This window comes from Microtus ochrogaster, chromosome 1 (genome assembly GCF_000317375.1).
Source record: "Microtus ochrogaster isolate Prairie Vole_2 chromosome 1, MicOch1.0, whole genome shotgun sequence".
In the NCBI taxonomy this organism is placed as follows: domain Eukaryota; kingdom Metazoa; phylum Chordata; class Mammalia; order Rodentia; family Cricetidae; genus Microtus; species Microtus ochrogaster.
Window position 1 is genome coordinate 19,055,166 of NC_022009.1, and position 12,475 is coordinate 19,067,640.

Here is a 12,475-nt window from a genome sequence, read left to right on the forward strand (position 1 = left end):
CTGTCCTGGCCCCCCTCCTGCCTCAAGGAGTCTCCTTGGGTTTCATGTGGCTGCATGTTACAACCGTATTTGAAGACTCCATCAAAGTTCGGGCTTTACAGCCAAAGGTTCCAAGTTCCAATCCCAGAAATGCTGTGTGATCTTGGGCAAATAGTGAAACCAATATAAAACAAGACATATATCTTTACCTACTATCAGGGATTATGCAGCACCCCTTCTATCCAGTAAGGGTATGTTTCAAGACCAGTGAACATGTGAAACCATGCCTAGTCTTGGACCTCATACATGCTGCTTGTGCATAACTATGATGACATTTACTTTATAGATTAGGCACAATATGAGATTAACAACCAATGATAAAATAGAAGGATTACAACATTGCCAGTTGGGCATGGTCGTACACATTTGTAACCCAAGTACTCAGAGGTTGAGGAAGGAGGGTCACAATGAGCTTGGGGCCAGCATGGATCACACAGTGTGTTTGAGGACAACTGGACTACAAAAGCAATTCCATATCTCAGAAACAAAACCAAAACAGAAATACCCACAACACACTATAATAAGAGCGATTTAAAATTTATAAATGGTTTATTTCTGGAGTTTCCCTTTAGTATTTTCAGACAATGGTTTGTCATAGGCAAAAGAGAGTGTCTGGTTCCCACAGTTAAAATTTAAAACCTCTAACGCTTATGCATTGCATCTAGCAGTGAGTTCACTGTGACATTTTCAGAGATACATATATCATGCTTGCCGGCATCCAGTCCTCACAGCTGCGCCTCATCTTCTCCTCTCTCCCTATTCCCCACAGTCCCTCTGGAGATTGATGAGAGGCTACTGCATACGCAAGAACGTTGCACTCATAGGCCTTCTCAGAAGGTTTATTCTTCATCGCTTTGCTTTTGGGACAAGGAAGATTTTTTTTTTTTTTTTTGCCATCTAGAACCAGCAGATGATGACTGAAAGTGCGTATTTTATAGAAAGAACAGAAAGAGAGGGACAAACAGGCCTGTGGGAATTCTTCCCAGAATAGTAGATGCTCTCTCCTTTTTGTATGGTTGTGGAGAGCACCAGGGGCCAAGAGAATGGTTAGCTTTGTGTCATACATTGTCTAATTCACAGTGATTGGGAGATGCTATCTACAGATGAGATGCTGCAGTGTAGGGATGGGAGGGCAGGCTACTTAACTCTGGAGCTGTCTGAGCTGGAATCGGTGTCTATGTTTTATGGTGATCCATTGGCCAATGCCAACCCCAATAACCTGCATAGCTCTGTGTATGAAAATGTATTATTTTGTGGAGCGAATGTGTAGGTAACTATTTTGTGCCACCTACCCACCCATCCCTCTGCTTCTCCTTTCTGCAGAGGTAAGCCTATGCCTCCAAGCTATTGCTTATGGTGGGGGCATTTCAGGACCAGACCCAGTTCGCACATATCGCCTCCACTGGAGGGGATGGGGCACTGCTGCTATTGTGGCATAGAACTGCATAGGCACGCGGAGCTGTGCAGGACCCTGGTCTACTTCCATCAGCAGCCCCCTTCCAGACATGCCTCTAAGATTGACCTTTGCAGACAGACAGAGGCCTTCTGTCCCAATCTTTCTTTTTAAATCAAGCACAGCTGTCTTTATAGTCTAACTTTGCACGGACTCTTTATTCTCTGAAGCCTCCCCAAGTTAACCACAAGAGTTTTTTTGGTGTCTACGTTTCCTTTACTAACCTCATTTACTGGGTCCATCCCTCTCGAAGTGAGCATAATCATTGCTGATCTTGCCTGGACCATGCCACCAATAGTTATGAAATGACACTCTGAACCTCGATGGCCTGTATATCCATTACAGTCCACGAAACCCAGGGTAGCCATCATGGAAAGCAATGCCCTTGCAGTCTGTGAAAACCACAGCACAGTGACTTTTCTTCTTCCAGGGACCAATAGACTGAGTTGAAATCTTTTTTCCACCTTCCCTATCTGCGTAGCCTTGGGCGACTTAATAAAGACCTCAAGATGCAACCTGTTTCAAATGTGAAGTCTCCAGTGCAAAATGACACCACAGCGTTTGTTCTGCAGTGCCCCTCGAACAACAAGGAGGCACACGGAGGGAAGCACATTCTTTGCTGAGGGTTTAACAGCTAGAAACCATTATCATTAAGCTAACAATAATCCCAGCTTGAGAGTCATATATAAGGGGATCTCTCCATCTGCAGTCATTAAGTCAGAAAATAAGTGGGGGGGGGGAATCAATAAATAGTGTTTTCTGCAAATAGAAGTCAGGTCAAGAAAAGGCTGGCTAAACCAGGATAATAGATGCCTAAATGGATTCTTACAGGGGCTTGGAGTGCTAGGGGGCTACAGGAAGAGACTTACTCCCATTCTTTCAAAATCTGGCATCTGCCATTATCAGTGATAAGCTCGGGGCTTTATAGAACAGGCTACACAACACGACTTGTGTTGGTTTTGGTTTCTAGAGAACAAATAGACAGGCAAAGAGATTCCACGGAGACTGTAGTAGAAGATAAGAGAAAGGAAGACAGGTGTTGAGTAGCAGAAGGAGGAAACGAAGCTAGCTGGCTGGAGAGACCAGCTGGAAGGTGGGATGAACGGTGAAGGCAGGGTGTGGGGTTCCCCCACTGAGCTCATCTGTGGGAAAGACATCACATCTGTTTCCACGGAAGGTGTCACCCTGCCTGTGAGGCTGGAGAAAGCCCTCACAGTTTCCCCAAACTGACAACATTTTCACTTCTGTCCCCCACAGAAGTGAGATCACAGAACATTAACTAGGCGTCACCAGCTGGGCCTTGAGTCCTTTCCAAACTGGTTCCTTCAACTTCAGGCAGTGGCAAAATCGTCTACCACTTGGCTCAGGCCCTAAACCTGGAACCACCCCTCCCCCTGGTCTTGTTTTCTCTTTCCTCTTCCCTTCTCTCCAGCTGCTATCTGCTCTAAACCCCCTGACCACCTCCCTTCCTTCTGCTACCGAGATCAAGACACCACAGCCTCTCCCTTGGGCTCCTACAGCCTCTGAAGAGACTCTTTCTGTCCTTGGTTCTGTTTCTTCTCTCTTCAATCCCTTTCCCATATAACGACCAGAGCGGCAGATTTAAAAGGCAATGTAGCCAGATTTGGTGGCATGCACTTGAAATCCAAGCACTCCAGAGACAGAAGGAGGATTGCAAAACTTGAGACCAGGCTGGCCTACCTAATTACAGGCTAACCTTGGCTGCCCAGTGAGCCCCTGACTCAAACACACAGTTCTGATCCTGCCACACTTCCTGCAGCTGGAATAAACAGAACCCCATGTCCCAGAGGAGCTTCTCCATCCAGCTGCCCTAAACTTCAGGTTTCTCTCATCTCAAGGTCCTCTTGCTCTCCTCCCAGGCACCCTCATCTCTCTGCTTCTCAGATCGGGTCGCTTCCCACTCAGGGTAAGCTTCCTGGTGTTCCTTCTCTGGGATGCTCTTCACCTGTGCCTGAACTTATCCTCGTCTGTTGGGTTTTCTTGTCCTCCTTACCTCCCTGAAGGAGCCTTCCATAGTCACCTTAGCCCCTAGAATCATCCTCCTACCCAGACTCCATTGGATTTCACCACACAGTAGTGATGTTCATGGCTTGAAGTTAGCCTGGTGGTTACTGTTTCCTGTCGGTCTGTTCCTACTTGAGTGTAGGCTTCAGTCCCTGCCTGGAACACACCCAGCACACAAGAAACCCTCAGAAAGACCTCATAGAGTAATTACTGTTGAGTCAGTTGCTGAGACACCTGGAGTCTTATGCCTTTCTTCTAGAAAAAAATGTGAGAAAGGACAAATAACACTTTGAAGGTTACTGTGATGGCATACCCAAGGATTCTAAGGGACACAATGTCTGAGAGGCCTTTAGCTTACTTAACTTTCTCCATTGTCCACTTTGGGAAAGACAGTGTCCATAACCAATATGGGAGCCATTGATTAGGGGGAGGAGTTCATAATGCTTCATTCTGTGTTGCCAGTTTTTTTTTTTGCAGCCCTGTGGCTGCTTCTGAGTGGACACAGACATAGGCTATCCCGATGAGCTGTCCGGAGAGCCAGCAATGCCATCTGAGGCTACAGGGTCAGCACCAGCTACTCCTACTAGCCTTCTGCTGGGAGGTGCCAGAATATATGGCGTTCCTGCCTCAGGACCTGGCTGTGCCTCTTGGCGATGACTCTCCTGGGAGATCTCCCAATAACCCCAAAGGGATGAGGAAAACTTTTTCCAGGCCTGGTTGGCCTCTTAGAACATTGCTTTTTGTGGAGGGCACCCGAACCGAACGATCCTCTGAGCTTCATTACTTTTGGATGTTGAATTCCTTTAGCTAGAAGAGGCAGAGGCAGCATTTGTTGATTGACTAAGTGAGGATACATCAGAGCCACCCTGAGAGGGAAGGAGCCCTCCTGGAAAGTGATCTCTGCAAGGGCCCTGGCCAGTTCCTGCCACCGCAGAACACAATCCCCAATCTTTATAGCAATAAGTATAACCATGACTCAGCTCTGTATTTACAAGCCTGCTGGAGCCCCACATTTGCCCCAAATCCACCCAAGGGAGTGGGGTGGTGGGGCGACAGGAAGATTCACTGCTCCAGTTCCCTCCTTCTTCCATGTCAAGATGAAAAGTGGAAAACCGGCAGCGGTCTAGGAATAGACGGTTTCTGTGTCCTGAAACTGATAAATCCCCTTCTGGGAAAGGCAAGGGGAATAATCTACAAAATAATTTATTTAACAGTATGTCTGCTCCCTGCACCATAGACAGAAATGGCTGCTTATCTGATTCATAGCTTTAGAGACGTTGGGCCTCTCTTTCTGCCTTTCTCTGGCAGGGCTCTCATTTTAAAGAATGATTTTGACCCAAGCAGGAAAGAATTTCTTTTTATTGTGTAGACATAAAGCTTCAAACCCAGGGGAAAACCTTCTAACAATTAGGAAGAGAGAGCTCCATAGGACCCGTGTCAAGCCCTGTCAAAATGGTTCCCCTTCCACGTTACCTCCTTGTCTACTTGAGATCTACAAGCTTCTCATTGCAGGTGAGAAGTTTCTAGAGATGCCGTTGAACAGAAGACCTAGGAGAAATGATTGCACCTGGGCTAGAGAGAGAAACTCCTGCAGTTAGAGACTCAACGACATAGGGAGATTCACTGAGGCCATAGGCATTTTCCTAACTGTACCAGACACGGACCAAACTAAAGCAGGGCTGCAAAACCAGCAATCTTCCTGGTTCCACAGAGCCTGCTGCTCTTGGTGCAGTCACGATAGACAAACTTCTGAAGAATAGAATCTCAAAACATGCTTTTCCTGAATGCAGGGAGGCAGAGGTCGTAATACTTTTACACAAACTAAGGAGGCTTGGGTGCACAATTTAAGGAGACACCAGAGATTTCAGCACTCAAGCTAAGCGGCATCTTAATACTGCATAAAAAAAAAAACCAGAATTAATGGGGGGAAAATCCATCATGAACGAAATGTCAAATTTCAGATGAGGACCGGTTCCCAAGCTTTATCCTTACTCTCCTCTTAGCCTGTTGCGGCATTCTTGTGCTACCTGGTGCCTGGCGGCATGACAGCAAGAATGATGGATTAGGAAAGCAGCCGACTTTGTTCTTTCCCTTGTGTGCGTCCTCCCAGAACACCTGCGCTTATCCAAGGAAAGCAAGAGACTCCTCTCTGGGATGTTTATGGGCAACTGTGGGAGCAAAACCCCACAAACCTTGCTTTTTGTAATTGCAGATCCCTTTCAAACAAAAGTGTGAATGTGTGCAGGTATGCATATGTGTGTGTTCATGTGTGTGCATATGCATGCTCTTATGAATGTGTGCATGTGTGTATGTGTGCATAAGCATGTGCATGTATATGTGCATGTGTATGTGTGTGTGTGTATGTTTGCCTGTGTGGGTGTTTATGTGTGAACCATGTCTCTCTGTATGTGTGTATGTATGCGCATGTGTGTGCATGTGCACGTGTGCACATCTGTCATACAGGGCTCCTCACTCATCCTCAGGGACTGCTTGCATGTCCACAACGGCTCCTACTCTCCACTGGACCTTACTCTTTCTCACCCTCCCTCTGCAAGAAGCCAGCTGCCATGCATCAGCCTAAAGTGTTCTGTAGGCCCAGGCTCCAGCGTGCTCCCTGTTCTTACGCAGTAGAAGAGCAAGCCAGAGGGTGGGATAGATACAGAAGATGGCGAGGATATGGTCCTTGAATTGTGCCTAGACAGATGGCAGCTAGTTCTCTGTGGCTCTAGCTCCTGCCATCCTGTGCAGTCAGGCTGTGGGAACTGCACACTTCCCGTTCCTCAGCATGGCCCCATCTGCTGGGACCTCCTGTTGGTGACACCATCCCCTCAAGTCACCTCAGACCTGGACTCTCACAGTAGCTGTTGTGCGAGCGGGGGGGGGGGCACTTCCCGCCACCCTGCTAGCTTTACCCGAAATAATTACACAGAAACTGTATTCTTTTAAACACTGCCTGGCCCATTAGTTCCAGCCTCTTATTGGCTAGCTCTTACATATTGATCTAACCCATTTCTAATAATCTGTGTAGCCCACGAGGTGGCTTACCAGGGAAGATCTTAACCTGCGGCTGTGTCAGGTGGGAGAATCATGGCGACTCATTGACTCGGCTTCTTTCTCCCAGAATTCTGTTCTGTCTACTCCACCTACCTAATTTTTTGTCCTATTAGGGCCAAGCAGTTTTCTTTATTAGTTAACCAATGAGAGCAACAGATAAGATACAAGACCCACCTCCATCAAGTAGCCACCTAACTCACTTTTTGCTTCTGTTGCTCATGTCCTGACTCAGTCTTCTCTCTTACCAGCCAGAGTCTTTCTGTAACTTTTAAGAGAAAATCTTTAGTATTTGTGAGCTGTTGAACTGCTGACCAAGGATTTAAAGATAGGCCCAAAAATAAGCCCTATCCTGCAACCCATAACTCATTGTTCAGAAAGAGTTTGATACATACAAGAAGGACTGTGGTACCAGAGCGCTCAAAGTGATGGCGGTGTTCATAAAAAAGGAATAATGAGAAAAGAATAGATGATTCAAAATTTAAAAGAGGAGAGTCCCAATGTGCCACTTTTTACTCAGGTTCTGTGAGTAAATGAGAGAGACAGCCAAGGGCTCTTCTGCACCCCACCCAGCAATCTTAAGCTAAGCGCTAAGCCTGGGCTCTGTGCTGTAACGCCCTGGGCTTAGCTTCTGACTTGACCACTATGGCTATTCCCAAACCATCCATCCCACGCATATAAACTGCCCATGGACCCCACCACACTTGGAATACAACTGAAACTGAACGGGGTGGAGAGATGGCAGCTGTTAGGGGTGTCTCTGCTCTTGACGACACCATGTTCTGGTCTCAGCATCCATGTCAGGTGGCACATAACCGTCTGTAACTCCAGTTTAAGAGATTTGATGCCTGCTTTGGCCTCTGAGGGCATCTGTAGACTGACATATTCTCTCTCTCTCTCTCTCTCTCTCTCTCTCTCTCACACACACACACACACACACACACCTATACACCACAAATAAAAACTAATCCAAGGGAAAATAAAAATAAACCTTAAAAACAAAGCATACAATTGAAACTGGACAATCTTGCTGAGAAACTGAGACACAGAACTCTGGAAGGTTTGAGGAAGGACAGCATGCTGGGCTTCAGTCCCAGAGTTCAAGTTGCAGCAGGGTTGTACAGGCCCTGAGGATATGCATTTGTGGACACATGCCCGGGAAGTGCTTGAATGCTGAATGAGCCAGCACAGCTCACCTGGCTTGTTTTGCAGAACACAGCCTGCTGGTCTCCCTCTGCTGCCTTTGCCTCACATACCCATCTTCTCTTACAACACCTTTCCATGCCAGCCGGTCTCACCTGCATTCTATCCGCCTGCTTACCTGGTTCCCTCACTAGAATACAAATGCCATTAAAAGCAGAAACACTGCCTGTCCCATTTGCCAGCGCCTAGCACACATTCTGGCCCATGGGCAGTTTATATGCGTGGGATGGATGGTTTGGGAATAGCCATAGTGGTCAAGTCAGAAGCTAAGCCCAGGGCGTTACAGCACAGAGCCCAGGCTTAGCGCTTAGTGCTTAGCTTAAGATTGCTGGGTGGGGTGCAGAAGAGCCCTTGGCTGTCTCTCTCATTTCAGTTTTGCACACCCTACTCCATTGAGAAGCATGGTCATGAAGCCACTGCTATGAAGAGATGGCTTTATTGCTTCCCTCAGCTCTTTCCTAACCGTCTAGACCCCATAAAACATGCACAGAACGAGTCTTCTTGTCTCCAGTCCTCACTCGGCTGGCCACTTCAGTTACTTAGTATTGACGACAGTTCTACATCTCAGCTTGTCCCCACTGCTCCTTCTTGTGACGGATGTCATGGAGATAAAGATTCTCCCCTCACTCAGTGGCGAAGAGCTCCAGCCTTAGGATCAAAGCTAGCTGTTTATAGGACTTAAACGTTTTAGCCTTTTGACTAATTTGTGAAACGCTCTGAGCCTCAGTTTCCTCATCTGAAGAAGGACATAGTTGTAAGACTTACTTCACAGGGTCATTGAGAAGACCAAAGGAGGCAACCCAAGGAAAGTTTCTAGCAAGGGACTGGCAAAGAATAAGTAGTCAGGAATGTTAATTTGATGATCTTCTGTTTAAGTTATAACTGATGCAGTTCTTTCTCTGGTTCCCAGGATGCACTCCCATGAGGGTTATCTACCTGTCAGTTCAATAGTGCTGGTTTGGGGGCAGGTAGAGCACTTTCTCAACTACATGGGTGGGTGGACAAAGAATCACGGATAAAGGGATGTGTCTCGTTGTCAAACTCCTGTATCTTAGTCTTCCCTGATTCAGTGACCTTTCCCTTCACCTGTTACCCCCATGTCACTGGGTAACCTTCCCTATTATCCAATTAGGCCCTCTTTCTTTTCTGACTACAGAAGCGGCTCATCTGCATATCCACATCCCATTATAGATTGACAGGCTCCTGTTTTACCTCCCTGATAGGAGGAAGCCAAAGAGACCAATTTATATTCCTGGGGCTCTTGGCTTGGATAGGGAGAAGTTCTCCAAGAGTGATCAGGCCTTGTGGACACCCACTCACACCCAGAATCTGAATTGTTGATACTATTTCCAAGTTCTCAAGTCCCTTTGCCACCCTGTCCCAACTTCAGTGAATTCTCCCGAGCTCTTCCCTGAGTGGGTTGAGGTGTTGCGCTGTAAGAGTCTGTTTGTCCCCTCTTAGAGCCCAGTGGTCCCTTCTTCTCATTCCAACAGCTCAAATCTGTCCACTGTGTTCAGAAGGCTTGCAATCAACACTCCCTTTACACAGGGAATTTGCATGTTCATTTCCTAGTGGAAGAAATAAAATGAGTTTGGGAAAGCCTGGATTTACAGAGAAGCCGGATCCAACTGACAGGTGGCAGTTCAGGAAAAAGACACGTTTGTGTATATGACACATCTGGGGGCCGCTGCCTTCCTGGATACAATTATGGTCATGGGACAGTCAGACAGACTCAGTCACCTGAAACAGAAGGAGGTGACATTCTGGGGTGATAAAAGAAAACACAACGATGGTGACAATAATATAATGCATTTTAAACTCTGCATCTGCCTGGAGGGCTCTTAATCGTGATTTCAAAGCCCTCTCCCTCCATCCTGCCCATTCATCTTTCCCCCAGCCCTGGGAAATAGCTGGCAGGTAGGTAGGTAGCGGAGCGCTATAAATAGAGCACCGTATCATTATCTTTGATGCGAGCACTGTGTATTTAGACAGCATTTTCTCTGAAGCACTCAAGAGCTCCACACACATGATATTATCTAATTCAAACCCATTCATGGGGTATCCCCCACATTTGCTGCCTTCCAGGCAGTTTGGAAAGCTCCAGATCCACAGAGATTCACATTTCCTATGCCAGCTCTCTCCCCTCCCATTCCTATCGAAGGGCGCAGGCACGGGGAAATTCTCAGGGCCACTCTTGCTCACCTGAAGCAGCCATCATTACAGCTTGCTCACCTCTTCTTTTTTTGGGGGGACGGGACACAAGCACCCTCACACACCGACTCGGTTTTACAGTAATGATACCAAGGGATGAGGGGTGCATTTTTTTTTCCTGCCAGAGATCATGTGAGCCTATTTTCTGGTTTTGTAAAGTCTCATTTATGTGGCTTTAAGATCTTGTGGAGCCACAGGGTCGGGAATGGACTGGAGCATGCTCTGTCTGTATGAGCGCATGGCGGAGACTAAGCTCCTAGAAGTCTCTGCTTACCTTGAAAGTGCATATCACCTGGTAGGTGTCTTTCACTTGTAGGAGCTTCTGTATTTCCTTCTCACTGATGCCATCGGCAAATGACATTCCTCTCATATGTACTTATACTATACATTACAATTATACAGAATTGATCCGTTATGCAATTGTCACCTTTCCTGTCGTCTTTGCTGTCCTAAAGTCTATGAGGACAAGCGCTGTGCTTGTTTTAATTAATTATCTCTACCTCCTGAGGTGAGAGCATATATGTCAGATGCTTAACAAAAGCATTTGCTGGGTGAACAAAGGAAGACATGAGTGATAGGAGGAACCATGGCGAGCCATCTCTCGGGCAGGGCTTCCAGGGTGCTGTTTGCATAGGTCTGAGTGCAAATCCTGTCATCAGATTCCAGAGAAACTACTGCCTTACCTTTGCCTCACTCTTGGTCCCTGAGGTCCCTGGTAGCAGTTTAATAGAAATCATAGTTCGTTTGGCATCATCCGATAATGTAGTTGCACCCGAGACTCAAGTTCTTTCGGGATCTGTTTCGAAAGCCTCGCACCTCCAGCAAAATCCCCCACCTGCACCTGTCTATGCAGTGTAGGGGGAGGGAGAAAAGTCTGGAGAACGGAAGCAGTTCTCATCTCTATTGCTGACAGCTGTGTGACCCTGGCCACACTCCTATCCACTTTGAGCATCCGTCTCGTCGGCAGTTACGGGAAGATAACTTCCACACTGGCTGGCTGTGGGAGTTAAATGAGAAAACACAGGCAGCGGGCTCAGCAAACGGTTGCCCCTTCCCTTCTTTTGCTCCTTGACCTCTGCTCCCTCCCACTATCCTCTCTTCTGGGGCAGTTGCCATTTGGATGCCTCTACCTCACAGGCTTTAGGCACCATGCTGGAAGTGCTGAAACTTGGACTATATTTAGATGCCTTAGCTCTTTTACTTTTTTACACCACTGGGTTGCTATGGTGACGGTGGAGTGGGGAGGGGGAAAGGACAGCTTGAAAGAAAGCATGGAGCTCAGCCATGAAGATCAGCAGCCTTGCCCGTGGACTGTTTTTGTGAGCTGGCACTGGCACTCTCCAAGGAGACTTGTCTGTGCATTTCATCCAGAGATGCTATGAGGAGACAGGTACCGCCTGGTAAAGGCCAGAACGGAAGGGAAGCGAAAGGAGGGGAAGGGGAAGGAAGGGAAAGAGGACTGTGCTAAAAACTGCTTCCGTTCCCTGGCCTGAACACAGCTGTAAGCCCTGCAGCCTTCCTCAAATGGCTCCACTATCAATCAAGTCAGGCGACAGCAAGTGAGGTTGGGCGGATGAATAACGTCGGTTATATTGGAGTTCAGAAGTTATTCAGTCCAGACGCCTTCTCAAGAACAAAGCTCTGTCCCTACATCATGCCCCAGGGTTGTCATGGGTTCAGTCCATAGGAGAAGTCAAAGTCATACAAGGGTAGAAATGAAAATGTGCTCAGATCAGAACTCTGATGTACTTGGTGGATTTGCAGGTGGGCAGGCAGGCTCCAGGCTGACCACAAAACCGGGCACTGCAGAAAGATCCAGTGTTCCTAAAGCATCATTTCACTGGGTCCTTGGAGCGGCTTAGGTAAGTAAGATTATCTCTATCTCTTCATGAGGAAATGACGCAGGGGAGTTGGGGATTTGCCCAGTGTCTCACAGCTGACAAATGGCGGAGTTGAATTCAGACCACCTGGAATCCAAATCCGTTGTCTATCCTGATATACCAATGGTTATCAGAAATAATTTATTATTAAAGCTGAATATAATGCAAGTGAAGAAAGGGTACAGTGAAATGTAACCCCAAAGCAGCTAAAGTTAGAGCTCCCATTGCCAACATGAAGAGTTCGTCTTGAACAGTTCGACTTCTAGGATTCTGGGTGGGACCTTGCAAAATGTGGTCTCTGCTGCATCTATCTTAAAAACCCTGGGGTACAGTAAATGTGCTGGCTGCTATTTCCCAGTCCAAGATGCTGATCCAGCAGATCTGGGGTGCTAGTATTTGGACGAGAAACCAGAAGAATTTATCTGGGGGAAGATTGAACATTACATCACACATCTCTTTTCCTAGCCTATCTGATTTCTCATTTGTCTGAGATCAAACATCAAGAAGTACTCAGGCGGCTGGGCGATGGTGGCTCACGCCTTTAATCCCAGCACTTGGGAGGCAGAGGCAGGTGGATCTCTGTGAGTTCGAGACCAGCCTGGTCTACAGAGCT

The 12,475-nt window shown here is 47.2% G+C and overlaps 1 protein-coding gene and 1 pseudogene across 5 annotated transcripts in view; one reads left to right on the forward strand and one right to left on the reverse strand.

Annotated features, from left to right (window-relative positions):
* The window catches only part of Slc8a3 (solute carrier family 8 member A3), a 153,986-nt gene that overhangs the window by 18,372 nt on the left and 123,139 nt on the right, over nt 1–12,475 (reverse strand). The gene's annotated exons all lie outside the window — the stretch shown is intronic.
* On the forward strand, nt 6,856–6,976 carry LOC113456952 (annotated as a pseudogene).